This window comes from Canis lupus, chromosome 19, assembly GCF_048164855.1.
Source record: "Canis lupus baileyi chromosome 19, mCanLup2.hap1, whole genome shotgun sequence".
Lineage (NCBI taxonomy): Eukaryota > Metazoa > Chordata > Mammalia > Carnivora > Canidae > Canis > Canis lupus.
The window spans coordinates 32,806,372-32,823,200 of NC_132856.1; the positions used below are offsets into that span (position 1 = coordinate 32,806,372).

The 16,829-nt window shown below is 41.1% G+C and overlaps 1 long non-coding RNA gene across 2 annotated transcripts; it reads left to right on the top strand.

Moving 5' to 3' along the window:
- Positions 1 to 1,997: 1,997 nt before the first annotated feature.
- LOC140611313 (uncharacterized) lies at positions 1,998 to 13,978 on the top strand. 2 transcript variants are annotated; one of them, XR_012012591.1, is made up of 5 exons: positions 1,998 to 2,105; positions 4,363 to 4,857; positions 11,828 to 12,110; positions 12,407 to 12,591; positions 13,068 to 13,978. It is a non-coding gene; the product is annotated as an uncharacterized lncRNA (long non-coding RNA). The 2 variants fall into 2 exon arrangements; XR_012012592.1 differs by lacking the exon at positions 11,828 to 12,110.
- The last annotated feature ends 2,851 nt before the right edge of the window (positions 13,979 to 16,829 follow it).

Genomic DNA, 16,829 nt, shown 5'->3' on the forward strand with positions numbered 1-16,829 from the left:
CTGTCTCTATGGCCTTGCCTATTCTGGACATTCCATGCAAGTAGAATCAAACAATATACATTCTTTTGTGTCTAGTTTCTTTCCTTCATCATAATGTTTTGGAGATTTATCCACATTGTAGCTATCTGGGTATGGTGTTCCTTTGTCTCTCAAGATAGGATTCCTAAAAGGATATACCACATTTTGTATATACATTCATACTCATAATTTTATACAAAAAATATAAATTATATCAAGGCCTTCATTGAGAATGCTTACTGCCTTTTATTTATTGGAATAAAGCTTGGAAATTGATTTCTTTCATAACATTTTCCTCAGTTTCTACATCCTAAAAGACAAGCCCTTCCCCCTTAAATATGCACTTAGCTGTATATCTTTTAGAATCACTTAAAAGCAAACACGCCCATAAGTCTCCAGTGTTTGCCAATATATGGCAATTATTTTCTTGGGAGAGATCATCAGGCCAATCACTGACAGGAATGATCACTGGTGATATAACCAAATACTGTCAATCTCCATAAATGACTCTTTTTAGCTGAAGGCAATGGCAAAATTGGCAACAATAAAGTATTTAGATTTACAGTGAGGGTATAAAATATGGCACCTTCTCCATCTGCAGTGATATAAAATACTTACGATGATATGGGTTATTTATATTTAATAGACTTCAAGCTCCCCAAGTCTCCCGCTTCTAGCTTGCTTAAGAAGATGGATGCTGCTTGTTTGCTCATGTTGCCTCTTTGTTCAAGTAGCACTGGCACTGGTGACTTCTTCACAAGGGGATTATCTTCTAAAGCACCATGATGAATGCTTGGGTATATCCAGAGCCTTATTTTTACCTTTATGGTGGCTGTGGACTCTTAGATGCCCTTCCCTTAATGGTCTATGTTCTTCTATGCCCTTCTTCCACTCCATCCCAACTGTCGGAATCCCTCTTCCTCTCTAATCTCTGTTTCCCATAGCTGGAAGTATCCTTTCTGTCTCTTAGCTTCATCATTTTTTTTTTTTTTGGATTTTTTTCTATCTACATTCCCAGTTTGGCTGAAAGAGACATGACCACACACAACTCTTCTTGGTGGTCCAGAATCTCCAACTTTCTCACCTCTTTTTATAAAACTGATTAACTTGTAAGTATTTAGGAGATAAGGTCACTTGTTTCTAGTACATTGCTCTCAAAATTTATCCACAGTGCATGCTTAAATAATTGTGGCATAATTTTAAATACCATAAGACAATCTAGAACTGTAGGTTCTTATCCTGATTTAGCTCCGTGGATTCTGATCCCAAAGATAGCTGTTTTGGTTCTAATTTCTTATTGAATTTTATTATTATAAACATAGATTGATAGAATTAATTGAATGGCAATGCTGCCAGATAGTTTGTCAAGTAACTGACACATTCTATTAGCCTTACAAAGCTAACATTGTTTCCCCCACATTATAGACGTGGAATTGAGGCTGGGAGACTGGGTGGTTTTGCTAAGGTCACAGAGCTAGTCAATAGTGGAGATGAGATCCAAGCCCAGGTTAATTCTGATTCCAAAGTCTACACACTTACCACAACTGTCTCTCAGCTTTCAGGTGACACTATGATCAGTTATGTCACTGATTTAGAGTTAGGGGTCCCAACATCTTTCACCAACAGCCAGGAGAATGACCTGTGTTCTTTTATATCGGTTACACATGATGGGCAAGTCATTCAACTCTGAATGCATACTTCAAAGTCAGGAAAATGGCCATGGAGTAGACAGCACAAAAGGCTCTAAAGGAAAACACTCCATTTTCAGAGGCCAGTGTTCTACTTCTGCAGTTCCATCCGTAACTGTGGAGAATATTTTCTTCACAATCTACCAGCAGGATATTCATTCCCTTGCTATGTTCTTGAGCAGCCAAAACTCCACTTCCCCATTGCCCCTAGGGCTTTGAATGCCACCTAAAGATCCACACAGGGTTCTGAACCTTTGTGAGGAAAGAATTTCATTTCCCTTGTCTCCTTCTCGGTGTTCCATAAAGCCACTTGTAACATTTCCATCTGCTGCACATAAAAACAGCCAGGCAGACAGCCTGCTGACCAGTGGTTGTAGTGATGAACTCTCTCATGTTCTGGTAGGTCAGAGAGTTGCAGCTGCTCTTACAGTCTCTGGAATTTACTGTCTTGCTTCCCATCTGGCTCTTTTGCACTAAAGATCCTTGGAGTCAAACCCTCAGGTGACTGCCATACTGAGTTGGTTTAACCAGGCTCACCTGAGTCCTAAAGACACAACTGATGTGATAAGATGTCACTATTGCTATTTAATATTTATCAAGGGCACTCAGCACACTTGGCACTACTTGGACAGGCAACATTCCCATCCTCTCCTTCTTCCTATCTTTCCACAAAGAAATGGGTCCTGTGGGATTTACTTGCTCAGATTCTGTCCTTGCTTATTTCCTTAACCTTGGAGCTCTGTCACCTGCAGGTGTCCAGGGATTGTCTGGGTGGTGGAGGCTTCTGACACTAACCATCCTGATTATGGATATGACCTCAAGCACAGACCTCCTGTCACCCCAAATTAGCCTGAACAGGCACCAACCAGCTGGCCCTGTGGGAATGTCACCAACCCTGGATTTCTTCTGCTTCTGCCCTTGGCATTTGCAATCTGAGCTCAGGAGTCCAGCTTCCTGCTATTTGTGAGAAGTCACACATCCAGCATCAGTCTCTGTACCCAGCTGCCTTCACGCTCTCAGTTTTTTTCAAGCATTGTTTCTTTAAAGCTCCAGGCGAGTGTCACGAAGGCCATCTTTTAAAAGTTTGTTGGCCAACTTGCTTGACACTCCACTGAAGTCATCCTCTGCCTCTAACACCTAAGGTGAACTCTGCTCTAATCACCTTCTTGGCTGCTCGGCTGCCTCCCTGCCTTCAGCAGTCTCTTGCTTTTAACAGCTTGTTTAAGATCCTTGAAACAAGCTGTCGGCCTCCAAAGGAGGGATGGTGCTAGAAACAGTGTGGGGAGCTAAAAATAAACACCTCCCACAGATAGGGACAGACACGCTGTACAAATAAATTACCTGGCACCCTCCTGACCTGATTGGGGGCTTAGTTGTTTCCCACTTAGGGACAGCAAAGTGTTTGCATGGGTAGCCCTGAATTGCACAGGTGCTAGAAACCGTTTTTAAGTTCCCCATAAGATGGGCAGTGGCAGGCAGAAATCCATTGTTTGTAGAATGGGTTCAGGCTGTCCAAATAGCTCCTTACAAGTTAGTCACCACCAAGGACAAGAAATCCTATTCTAAAAGAGAAGACTAAAACGTGACTGAAAAAAAATCAGGCTTTGAGATTTTTATTTTATATATTTATTTACTTCCACCTGTGCAAAAACTAATAGCCTTTTAAATCAGTAAATACATTTGTCTGAGAATACTAGTATAGTTACTCAATAGGATGGTCTTTATATTAAACTTAGGACAAGGTTTATCAAAGTAGCCATTGTAAATAATAATAACACATGCAGGAAGCCCTCTCTGTGGCCTAACTTGGTTCATTCATTATTGCATCAGGGGAATCCTAATGGTTTCCATACATGGGGTTCACCCCATATCCAAGTCATAGATCTGTTAGCTCTGTTTTTCTCCAGAGTCCTACAAAGTCATTTTTATAGTTAAGAAATGAGATTTTTGAGTGGTTAAGTGATTGTCTGAGCCCAGTAGCAGCAGAGTGGTGGAGCCTGTTTAAAAAAGACTAACCACTTAGAGAAGGTCAGTTTATGCCAGGTACTGTGCTAAGGACTGTATGAATGCCTGTCATGACACACCAAGAAGGAATTGTAGACCAGGGCACAGTCATCTTTGGAACACCGTCAGCTCCTACCTTCTCCTGGTTGCTCAGTGCTGGCTGGGGGCAGGAGAGGGTCAGAAGGTCCAAGTCAGAGTTTGTACTGGGTAAGGTCAACAACTTTCTTTCTAAACCAGGACACTCTCTGTGCTATTTTTGTGCATGGATCATGGCCTACAGGATTCTGACAAGGAAACCATGTTAAGAATCCTGACCTTAAGAAGGGCTGATAAATAGATTTTGCTATAGTAACAAAAAGTTACTTTACAGCATGGAAAGTTCTGAGTGATGAAGTTCTAACAGCAGCAGGAAAGACAGAGACTAGCATCCAACCTGCAAGGGAAATGGGCCGGCTCCCCTTCCTGAGAAGGCCGGCCTGATTTCATACCTTCCCTGCAATTTCCACCATGAAAATGGATTAACTCCGAGGCATTTTCTATTCTGATTAAACATTTCTGTCTGTGGCGGTGTCAAGATTGTAAAACACCTAATACAGCAGTTAATTATAATGCCATGAACTACTTTAACCTTTACAATTATTTGTGTTTTCAGAGGCTGCCCCTCCCTCCCAGCCTTCCCAGGGTAGGAAACGGACTGACCGGCAAATAAAACTGGGGCATACTGAAGAGGTCAGAGACCAAAGTGACCTCTAGAGCGTGAGTGATGCACAACCCCCATGGACTATTCTTGTTTTAATGACCAAATGCAGCCACTAAATGGTCTTCCTGGTGTCAGCTCATGACTGAAGAGAACAGAATATTTCTAGAATCTTAGAGGTGGCTATAGCAGAAGCCTCATCAGAGCAAGAAAAGGGAAAAAAAATAGTTGAATTTTCCTTTTCCCATCACTGCATTTGCCACTTTGTACATAGAGGGCAGATTCAGTTACCAGCTACCGTGTTAAGGATTGTGAGCACTGAGCTAACACCCAGCAAACTCCTACAGGGACAGAGCCTTAAGATAGCATCAGACTCTCTGCGGCTATTCCCACCAAAGGGGAGACGTTCCCTCTGGAGCCATAGGTTAAGACCACTGGGTTGCGTCCCAAGTAAGCCATTTGCTTTATTTTTTCTACTAAGGTTTGATTACATGCTAATTGTCATGGGCAGGGAGGGGGCCAGGTGGGGTCACTGAAGGATTTAAGGAGGGAAGTAACAAATAAAGAAGCTACATTAGGGAAATCACATCTATTCTGGTTAATGAAAGGCAATGAGGATGACAAGGAGCCAGAATTTCTCAAGTACTTACTAAATGCCAAACACCTTGACATGTGCTTTACGTTTACTATCTCAATTAATCCTCTCTAAAATTATACAATTGGGCACTAATATTAGTATTTTCATTTTATAGACAAAGAAACTGAAGTGCTCTGCAGGGAACTTCATTGCCAAAAATCACCCAAGTGGTGGCAAAGAAGAGGCAGAGGCTGTGCTGGCAAATGTTTTTTGTTTTTGTGTTTTTCTGTAAAAGGTTTTATTTATGTATTCATGAGAGACACAGAGAAAGAGACACAGGCAGAGACACAGGCAGAGGGAGAAGCAGACTCCCTGTGGGGAGCCCGATGTCGGACTTGATCCCAGGACTCCGGGATCACACCCTGAGTCGAAGGCAGACGCTCAACCGCTGGGCCACCCAGGCATCCCTGGCAAATGTTTTATGACTGGCTGGGAGGAGCGGGGAGAGAGTAGGAAATAAGGAAACCGCAGCAGGAGTCCTGCTTTGTAGAACATTCCAATTTCCAAGGTGTAAGTGCTCCTGTGGGGGCCACTGACAAGTGGCGGCCCCACAATGTCAGGGCAAAGCTATCCTCAAGAAGGACACAGCAGGCAGGGGACAGATACCGCTGGGCCACAGGTATTTCTGCAACACAGGTTCTTTTCCGTATGAATTGATCAATTTCCTTTATCCAGCTGACTTTTAAAAGGGTGCAGCCCTAGTGAAGGACTGGGAGAGGGCCCCCTGTGGTTCAGGAGCAACACCTCCAAACACAAGGCTTTGAACCTGCCTGACCTCTTACTGCCTGTGGCCTATTTCAGAACACCCAGCTCCGGTAAGACACAGCCCAGCTAATTCTGTCAAGGCTTGCTACTTGAGGAATTTTGCCAATCACTGGTCTACCACGCTTTCTTCTAGCCCATCCAGCCTCTAAAATCATTGGCTTAAAAAAAAAAAAAAAAAAGTTTGTTCATTTGACATATGTCTCAGGTAAAGATATCACTGGGTAATCTAACTGGACACTGTGAGGTGATATTACTACCATTTTTACCAGGGTGGCACCTCTAATATTACCAGCACCCTTTTTCCCACCTCTAATATTACCAGCAACACCATCTTCTGACTTAGTCTGTACTTTACCACCTCACTTTTTTTTCTTTGGGGCCATCTTGCCCTGGCCATCTAATAAGGAACAGGGGACCTATATTTGCAGAATGGCTTATGAGTAGTAATGACACCGTCATGCATCCCTCTGAAGGGTACCTGAGAACCCAACTTAAGGCTTGTATTGTTTCCGCTGAGTGGCAGGTGAGTTAATTAATGCAAGAGCCGCACACTCTCAACTTCTCTCCCCCCAACCTCATCTGGAACTCCGATTTTCAGGAAGCATCCGGCTGACAAGACTCAGCTCAATTAGAGGTAGGCCCTCATTCAATTAGAGCAGGGGCTCTCAGGGCTTCTCATATTTGAGGACCATATTTCTTTTAAATACAGATTTTAAAAAATTACTCAGAAATGCCTTTATATAAAATTTAATCTGGGAAGGCAGTAGAGTCTAGAGGTGAAGTCACAGACTTTGGTGTCAGCTGATCTGGGTTTGAGTTCTAGCTCCTATATTTAATATCCATGTAATCTTAGACCAAATCCTTAATCTGTTTCGCCTCTTGATCTATCAACCATGGATAAAAATAACATATGTGACACTGAGTTAGTATGTAGATTCAATGAATGAGTCTAGTTAAGAGCTTAATATGATGACTTCTGCCATATAAAACTAGTAATTACTATTCAAATATGTAGGCAAGACATTTACTTTTTGACTGTTAAGAGAATGCTTGGTGGGCACAAGTATTTGTAAATCCAACAATAACTCTGAGGTCCGTAGTAGTCCATGAATTGGGAATCACTGAGAAAGAGTGAATATCTACTACCACACCCTTCTCTCAATGTTCACCCCCAACACACACACACTTCTAGACACGCCTTGGCCAACCAAGGGACTTTTATATTTGAGTTTCAAGTAATATTTGGTTGGCTGTTTTTTTAAGAGTACATTTTTAAAAATGTAAATAGAACCCACCCTTCCCCATGACAAGAAAATGCATATTTTAAAGGCCTTGTCTGAAATAATAAATCAGAAGATCAAACTTGTTTCATATTAGATGTATCTTCAAGTAGTGGTTGAAATGAAGAATTTGCATTTAAATGAAAAGATTAATGACTAATACACAAAGCTCATATTTAATCACCATTTCCTTAACACAAATAATTTATATTTTTATATAGATCATTCACCTTAAGTCAGCAATCGAAAATGATAGGTGTAGTATTTTATAAAACAATTTCTGTGTCACCAATCACGCATCTCAGTTATAAATACTTCTGAGGCTGCTGGTTTCACACTGTTACTTGCAAATGATCTAAATGTTGGTACAGTAATTTGAGTGTAAATATACTTGAGAATGTGTGACTCTCACCTCATAGAAATATCTTAAACTAAAGAGAAAGAATCATTTGGGAATGGCTTTCTATGCATGGTCTGTTCTTTTGTACTTTCCCCTCTACTGTGAGCTAGGCAAGATTTGCACTCCCTCCAATTTTAGGCAATTGTTAAAAAAAAAATCTGACTTTCCTCTTCTGGAATAATTAGTAGTGAAAACACAAAAAGGATACACTTTTCTTCAAACAAAAATGTGAAGGAATGTTTTGAAAAACTAAATGTTCTACTAGTCCCAGAAGACCCTTTATTGGCACATTTCCCATCAATGGTGACAATGCACTTGTGTCTACCCACTGGCAGGTCAGGAGTGATGTTTCATATTCTAAACTATTCTTCAGAATCAGATCCTGCCACTATATACCACTTATTCCATTCTGGGGTGCATTACATAAATACAGAGGAGGCTCAAAGGTTCTTGGACTTCTTAATGCCTGACCAGAAGAACAGCCAAGTTGGACCACTCTGTCCTAAGTATGGAACATGATAGAGGAAAAATTGTCCTTTGTCCTAAGTATGGAACGTGATAGAGGAAAAATTACCCCAGGCATTGCACTGTATCTGTTCTTTGTGTGTGGCTTTAGGCTCAATGTTGAGCAAATGTTGAAATTTGATTTACACTAGCTGGAGAATTATAATGAAATGACACATTTGCGTTAAATAATCTTTCTTAGTCAGGACTGGCCAATAAGCATCAGCAATGCATACGCTGCCAGACAATTTAAAGTTCCTAGTTGGTATTATGTCATCCTCTGGGCACTGATCATTTATGGAGCTTTTCCAAGTCTTTTCTTCTCTCCCCCCACTTCATCTTTCTTTCCCCTTCTTCCCACCACCCCTTCACTAAGGAAGCAGCAAGAGCAAATTACATTTAGCAAGTGAGACAATAACATATTGGAAACTGGAAAGAATAAAAAGTTATTAAACCTGGTTTTGCCCTTAAAACTCAATAAAATTCCAGAGTTTGGCATGCTGTTTAAAAATAACACCACCTCTACAAATTGGCACCTATGCTCTCTATTGATCTCTTCTGATTGCTGACCAGTAAAATTAGTACCACTTCCCTCACCATTAAGAGGACAGGGTGAATGAAATGTGGGGAAAAATATAAGCACTTTACTCAGAAAAGAATGTCAGTGGACAACCTCTATTGGGCTTGGACTTTTTTCATTTCCAAGATCCTTCTTTTATGCAAATAAGGAATGTGTCAGGAAAGATGCTTGGATTTTGTGGGCAGTGGTGAGAAGGTGGGTGTGTTCCCTCTGTTAGGAGGTTGGGTCCAAGCCCTGAGAAGAAGACTATGCATGTGTTAGGAAGTCTAGTTCAAAAAGCTTTCTGCAATTCCAACCAGGACCTGGTCATCCCTGAAGAGAAAATCTAGCTACATTGTACTCATTGTGTCAGAGCTGACCTATATGAAAAAAGCTGGCACCCAGGTAAGGTTAATTAAAAACATATATAATGCCTCTCGTTCCTGAAAGCTGTGACTTTACCTGGTTGGGGAGAAAAAAGGCTAAGAATTGGTGTCTAATGGGCCTTCCAGACTCAGCCAGTGGCTGCATTCACTGCTGTTCTGTGTAGTGATCCCTGGTGAATAATAGAAAAAGATGTGGTCCAGTGGCTAATGAAACCAGAACAGTACAGAGAACACATATACTTTAATTTATCGTCCCTCTGTTGCATCTGGATTCTTATCCAAAAGACCTTTTAATTAGAGCGCTCTCAGGTGAGATTTGTCCGCCTTTTCAATAACACATGGATAATAGGGAAAAGGCAAACAAGCTCTTTGTTTCTCCCCAGCACTGGGTTCACTAATCATCGTTCCCAAATTCAGCTCAGGCTTCCGCCCGAGCTCATTTCATCTTCATCAGCATTGCCATTTTCGATCTCATATTTCAAAGAGCAATTGGAAAGCAGATATTTAATCAGAAAAGTTTGGGATTCATTTTTTGGACACCCAATCTGTCTTCAGAGGCTTCGAGACAGACAAAATTGCTGTTGACTACAAAAACAACTGATGTCTGTGTCCTTGAGAAACACTGAAGCCTGATGGAGAAACTACATGGGCTTTGGAAGTGGCCAGGTCTGGTTGATACCCCAGCTCCACAATTTATTAGATGTTTGATCTTGGATGATTTGCCCAAATCCCCAAAGCATCCATTTTCTCATCTGCAAAATGAAGAGAACTCTCTAAAATGTCTGTTTGTTAAGGCTGCTATATGCACTGGTTCTGATGCAAGTGAGAAAAACCAACTTGCACCAACTTGAGAGCAAATGGGGTGTTTTCTTACAAGAATAATATTAAGGCTCCATAGAAGTAGGATTTCTGTGGACTATATTGTGTCAACAGTGAAGGGGAGCACTATTAAAATTGAACTGGAGAAATCAGATTACGCCGTTACCCTGCACGGGAACCAACACAGCCAGTTCTCAGGAAAGACCCTGAACCCAGGATGCTGCCAGGAATTCATACAGTGCTCCCTCCCCATCTTTTGTTTCTGTTTCTGTCTGTGAATCTACATAATTTCTCACCCCCTTGTAGGTTCCCTTGTTTTACTCTAGGCTACATAGCAGAAGACAGCTTCACCAGTTCCTGAGTATAGATGCTACATGTCCAGCCACATGTGGACAATCTCCCTAGTTTCTACTGATCTTGAATCCAAATTTAGAAGGAAAGGATTCTCTTTGGTCTAGTTTGTGTAAAATGGTATCCAAACTTGGATGATCTGATGAGGTTGAAGCATACATCATACTGTACAGGTTGGCTCCTCTAGAAGGAGATCCATTGCTTTTGAGAGTGAGATTAAAGGGGGTCTAGTGACCTGGAAAGATACCTCAAAAGAAATTCACAACGGGAATAAGCTGGCAAGGAGTAAATGTTGAATAAAGGTAACTAGAAATGTCTTAGTCAATGAGAGCTTTATAAAATGGATAAAAATTGACTTTCCAGTTTTTATCCACATGAGCCACCTGTTTCTGAAAAGGACAATGCAATTGATAATTTGGATAACAAAATTTTTACCACTTAGATCTTGACACTCAAAGAAAGTCTATTCAGCAGCCCAAACCTGGAGAATTACAATATAGATTTCTGCTCCACTCTCCAGGCACAACAGGGGATGCTCTTCCAGCCTGGAGAGTTAATGATGGTTCCTCTTCACCCCCCCTGGAGAAGAGTTGGGGGCTTCATGGTCTCTACTGGGACTACATTGTACTTATTCCAAGAGAACATCTCATTTCAAACACAAGATGATTCAGCTTCACTCAGATACTTCTTAACTAAAGGCCTCCAAATCCCATGCATGTGAAAGGGAAAATGAGAAGCAAAACTACAATATTTTCTAGTTGCAGTGTTGATCATTAGGCCTGACATAAGCCGTCTGTTCTTTAATGAGTTGGTTTATAATGGAATATAAATAGAGTTGTTTGGGGATGGAGAGAGCTAATGGTTTCTCTGACCACTGAGGGATCCTAAGCAAGGCTACATCTCACAAACCTAAAGGCTCTTTTATAAACTATATGTTCTCAAGAATCACTGGCCTGCTTCCCTGAAACCAAAATAGCATCCCTGGGCTGGACACCAGGACTCTAACTGGACATATTTCTTTGATCAATTATGACTACCAACCAGAGCAATGACCCATCTTCTTAACAAATGTTTCTCAGATGCTCCATTGAAAGTCCACTCGTGTTATGACTTTTCCCTTCTGTTTCATTTTGCTTCATACTCTTCCTAGCTTCTGCCAATGAATTCCTCTCTCCCCATCTCTCACAAATATTCTTTTTTTTTTTTTTGTCCCCAGAATCAAGGAGCATAGGGAACATACCTTTTCTCCCCAACATGGAGCAGTATGCTTACAAGTCTGTGTAGCAGAATGTTACATTGGAAGTTTTGATTGAGGCACTGAGATATAAGAAAGATCAGATTACAAAGAGGTGCCCTAAGCAAAAAGTTCAAAAGAAATGTCTGAAAAGTGGTTTCCTGACTTTTGAGTCCCTCATCTTTGATGAGGCTATAAAAGAGCTAGTCAGAAAATTTTGAGAAGGTATTTTGGTAGAGAGCTGTATGGATCAGTGGAGAGCATGACATGTTCTCCATAACTAAGGGGACTTGGTAATGGGGATCTGACTCCTGCCTGAGAAATTGAGTAGATGGGAGCTAAACAAAGATGGCTACTTTGGGATTGACCTCCACCTCCAGGATGTGTTAAGATAAAAGCAGCACAAGTCTTTTCCAGGAGTCAGATATGAATTACATGGAGTTAAAGATGCAAGCCAGCCTTGATTCATTTTATCTCCTTCCCAGGAGCCTGCCTGAAAGGGCAAAGGAGGTCCAGTAGAATACAACTGCCAGAGGGATAAAATGCACTGCTCATGGCAGGAGGGGCCCAGCTGAGGCAAAGGTCTCCTATGAGAGTCAGCTTGAAAGATGTCAGGCTGTGTCATCACCTTGCTGTCTTCTGATGGTGCCCCCCAAGTGAGAAACTTTCTTCCATGCCCGCACTCCCAGGCCTCCTGTCTTCTGAGGCTCCAAGCCTTTCCGGAGGTGGGGAGTCAGTAAAGGTGGCAACTCTCAGGTGGCAGAGAAGGTGAGAAATGAGACTCTGCTATCTCCTTCCTAGGCAGCAACCTTGAATGGAGTGGCAAGTTGTCTACTCAAGACTGAAACATTTAAATTAAATAACTAAGGTTATTTGGATAATTTTAAAGTGACCAGAGAGCTTAATCAAGAAATTGTGAGACTGGTTTAGCTTTCAACGTGGGATAGTAAAAGAACTTTCTCTACTGAATAAATTTTAAGTGACTGTGTAAGACAAACCTAAAGTTGCTCCAATGATTATATCCCATGAAACCTGCTTGTTCTACTTTCTGATTGCCTCTCTAGATATTGCCATGGAAATGAACATTTAGAGAACATTCATAGCTCAGAAATAATGCTTCTGATTCCTCTGGTGAGCTGAGGTAGCAAGACTGAACTGAAGACACTTCTTATGTTTCATTTCTTGGGACTTCTGACTCTTGGGGATAAAAAAAATAGTTCCTGCAACAGACCTAAACATGTGTCATCCAGTAAGTCTGATTGGCCAGTGACTGTGGACTCAGGTCAACCACTTGGATCTTTGGAAACTTCTCATCAAACTGTGTGACTTTTAGGCTCCCTTTCCTTACTTCCTTCTTCCACCACTCTCCAATCCTTTGAAGTTAAGAACATTTTAACAAGACTTGCAAGGCCTTTCCTGACCTGCTCTTGTCAGTCTCCCTACCTCCTCCTCCTGAAGGAAGCTCTGAAGCTCCAGTCTGACCAAGCATGTTCAATCCAGACAGTATGCCATGCACACTATGCCATCATCCCTGAATATCCATCACCCACCCTTTACCCAGTTCAACCCCACTCATCTTTCAGGTCTCACTGTAGACCCTACCTCTTCTAGGAAGCCTTAGACATTCTACATCTGCGAGGGTCACCCTCTGATGTGCTCAGACAGCCAGATGTGGTGGTTGTCATGCTCTGTAGTGTGACATTTCCTTCTTTGTTTCTTCCATAGGCCATCAACACAGCAAAGGCAGGGATGTATCCCCAACTCCTACCCCAGGGGCTTCATAAATGTTCTGCAATGACTGTCAAAACCATAACTGACCCAGATCAGAGCCAGAAGCACATCAAAAATGCAGTTAAATTTTGGAAGAAGACTTTCAAAAGACAATACAGAATAACAGAAGTTCAAGTGGTGAAGGCACAGGAAAGTAGCAGGGAGTTACCAGTCCAGGGGAGGTCATGGTGTGAACTTTCAGATATGAAAGCGGGAGCCTCACCATCACCTTCTCTATGACATCACTCTGATTGACCTATATCTACCTCACCAAGAAGCTCCTTATACAGAGCAGTATGTTTTTGCAAAAACAAAAGCAAGCAAACAAAAAACAAGTAGTTCAAGCAGAAAGTTAGTTTTGACCTTAGAGGAGATAAGTAGAGGAATGCAGAGGAGATAAAGCAACAATTATCAGTCAGTCCTAACACTGTATCCTTTATTAACACCTAGGACATTACTGGCAATGATGTTAAATAAGAAGTGAAACATTAGCTGAGTATTTCATCCAGTTTCATATAGACTAAAATTTCAAGGCTTGCTCACAGACCAGAAAACAATAATAAAGTACAAATCTCCTTTATCCCTCAAAATATCATTTTGTCAGTTCTTAATTTTAAAAGCATCTTTGTTTATTCATGCTCTTAATAAATTTTGTCAGGATAAAGTCCTCACTCCACAAAGTGTAGTATTATGAATGGAAAGCTTCACCATCACGTAGGAGTTCTGCTGGGAATTTCTGCTTTTGATTCTATATTTCTCTTCATGGTGTGTGTACTCTTGCTCTGTGTAGCTCTGTCTGTCTCCTTAGATAAATAGTTTCTCATTTTTGCTTCTCTCTTGCTTTTCTCTTTCCCAATATAATCCCCCACCTCACCTCTTTGTCTAAATAGTTCACATGGCACCTGCCAGCCACATGCAAAGACTGAGGAACAGATTCTAAATTTAAGTTTCAAATTCACAGAAGAATGGACTTTGATTAGCTCCACCTGGAATACAGGCTCAAACATGACTGTAAGTAACCCATCTCTGTGAGTGTCAAAGATGGGGTAATTGTGGACAAAGGGCAGTAATCAAGAACTATGCAGACCTTTTAAGATGTGTCTACTACAGTTAGGTAACTCCTAGAGGGGTAATGAATGTAATAGAAGTCAGAAAATTGGGATAAATAATTTATATTTAATTGTAAATTGTACTTTCTTCTTGAGGGCACCTAAATGTAAGAAGCAGAATAATTATAACAGCATTTTCATAAATTAAATAGTATTAGGCTTAACCCAAGTCACGGCTGGGTGCCCAGCACAGCAGGGGTTTAATAAAGGCTTCTTAACTGTCTAGAACTCTGTCGAATTTAATTTAGCTTGATTTAGCATTTCCTATATGCAAAGTGCTTGACAATATTGTATTTCCTGATATTTGCAGTCTTCCTGGGAATTTGAAATGCTATAATGCTATTTCTCTATTCTATAAACGAGAGGATACTATTTCCCAGATAGACTCATTTATCAGGGCGGGGGAGCAGCAGAACTGGAGGTAACAGTGGTTAAGGACACTAGACTAGGTCCAGATCCTGGCTCCTTCACTCACTAGCTCTGTAAGCTTGGTCAAGATAGATAATCTCTTTGAGCTTCCTTGGCCTTAAACTGATGCAAAAAAATTTACCATGCCAAAGTTCTATGAGGATTAACTGAAAGCTTTGGTCATAGAAAGTGCCCAATATGTTAGCTTTTCATAACTATAATAGCTACTGTTGTATGAAATTTTACAGCATGTTAGGAAACAGTTCTTTTCTAAAGAAGAGTCCTAGGAATGTCATGACAAAAATGGTTTAAAAGCCTAGGATGCTGTTTGCCTGAGAGCTCCCTATAACTGATATTCTTGGTCACAGATCTAACTCCTTTTTTTTTCTTCCCTGAGTTTACTCTTTTTCTTGGGTGTGGGTCTACAGGATCCTCCCTTTAAAGGGACAGGCCAACCTTTGGAATATGACTTGAAAGGCTGGAAGAGTAATCACTTGAGGTAATTACCTTGCTGTTCCTACCTAAAGAGCAGCAAAAAAGAAAAGGGTCTGTTATATAAAAGCCATACAAGATGTTCATATAAGGTAGAATGTGGAAGCATTGTGTGAGCACTAGAAATGGAGCAAGGAGTGGTCTAGTACCTAGAATGACACTGGAATGCCTAGAGCAGTGTGTATACTCTGCAGGCAGTGGCCAGCAGTGGGCAGTGGAGTAGGGGGAGGAAAGCTAGTGTTAAAGGCACCAAGTTGGGGAAGAGGCCAATATACAAATGTGCTACTGGTCTTAACAGTGACCAAGAAGCCATTCACATGGTAATTATTATAACAATGTACTAATTATTATAATATTGGTCTTGTATTGATTGGCTTTCTCTCCACCAATTGGAAGAACTCAAGGCAGTTGTATTGTGGTTCATGGTGCTATCGTGAGAGGAGATAAATTAAAATCAGACAAGAGTCAGTGATGATAACACTCATATTGGGTAAAATCCTTGACTTTGTCATTAACCATGGGTACAGAGCCATCTTTAATTCACCTGCATACTGTAGTTTCATTCACATATCACTTCATTTATTCTACCAACATTGTTGAGCAGATCCCAATAAGACCCAAAACATCTTGGCCCTATAGTTTGGAGGGAAAAGTAGCTAAGTGTTCTACATATTCAAATAATGGACGTTTTATGCAACTTCAACTTGCTTCTCATTCATTTGAGAAATAGAGTAAAAAATACAGGGAAAAGTACCCGAAAAAAAAAAAAAAATAGAAAAGTTGGCAAACACAACCCTTGCCTCTTTTATCTGTTCTGTCAAGCTAAAGACCCTTGACTGAAATACAGAGGGTAAACAGATGGCCAAAGCATCAACCAAAGAAGCAAGTTCAGCTTGAACTCAGCTCATCAGGATTCTAGGTCAGCTGTCAAGCAGGAAGTGTGTACCCACAGGTTGGTGGAAACAGACAGGGGTTGATGTGAGTGCCCTTGAACATTAAGACCTGATTGTTCCTGTTGTTGAGATTGGCAGCATGGAGTGAAAGGTCAATGATATGCTTTCAAGCTGGAAAGGACATGAAAGCAGCCCATGTTTACACAGTCCCAAGTCAGAAAGAAACACATGTGCCTTACAAGGGTCTGGTGTTCAGAGACAGCTCCCAAGCTGAGGTTCTCTTATCTGGCAAAGTTCACACAGCTAAGTCCCAAATGGGAGTCCATGACAAAGGCAGTTCCTTTAACCAGATTAGCAGCACCAGATCACAGTGGCCTTGAGATCTCCTGTCCTGGGAGAAATAATAATTGAAGCAAAACACTGCTGGTCTCTAAGTTTTCTGTTCACTCATCCAATCTCAGGCACCTCTCCGGTAAGGGACCACCAAGAAGCTCTGAATTACAGCAATGGGAGATAAAAATCAAAGCTTCTTAGGAAGAAAAGAAACAACTCGTCAGCAAGAATACAGCAGAGGAGATTTATTCAGTGTATATCATGTTCCAAGGCATTATGCTACATAGCCTGGGCACTATGTGGAGTGAGGATTTTGCCCTGAAAAATTTTGTTGAGAGAACAGATAAACAAGGATGCCTTTACAATTAAGAACTGGCAAAGTGATACTGTGAGAGACTAAGGAGAAGGAGACCTGTACTTTATCATTCTTGTCTATTTGAGGAAAAAGTGCTGTAATTTTAGACCTTGTCATTGGAAGGAAT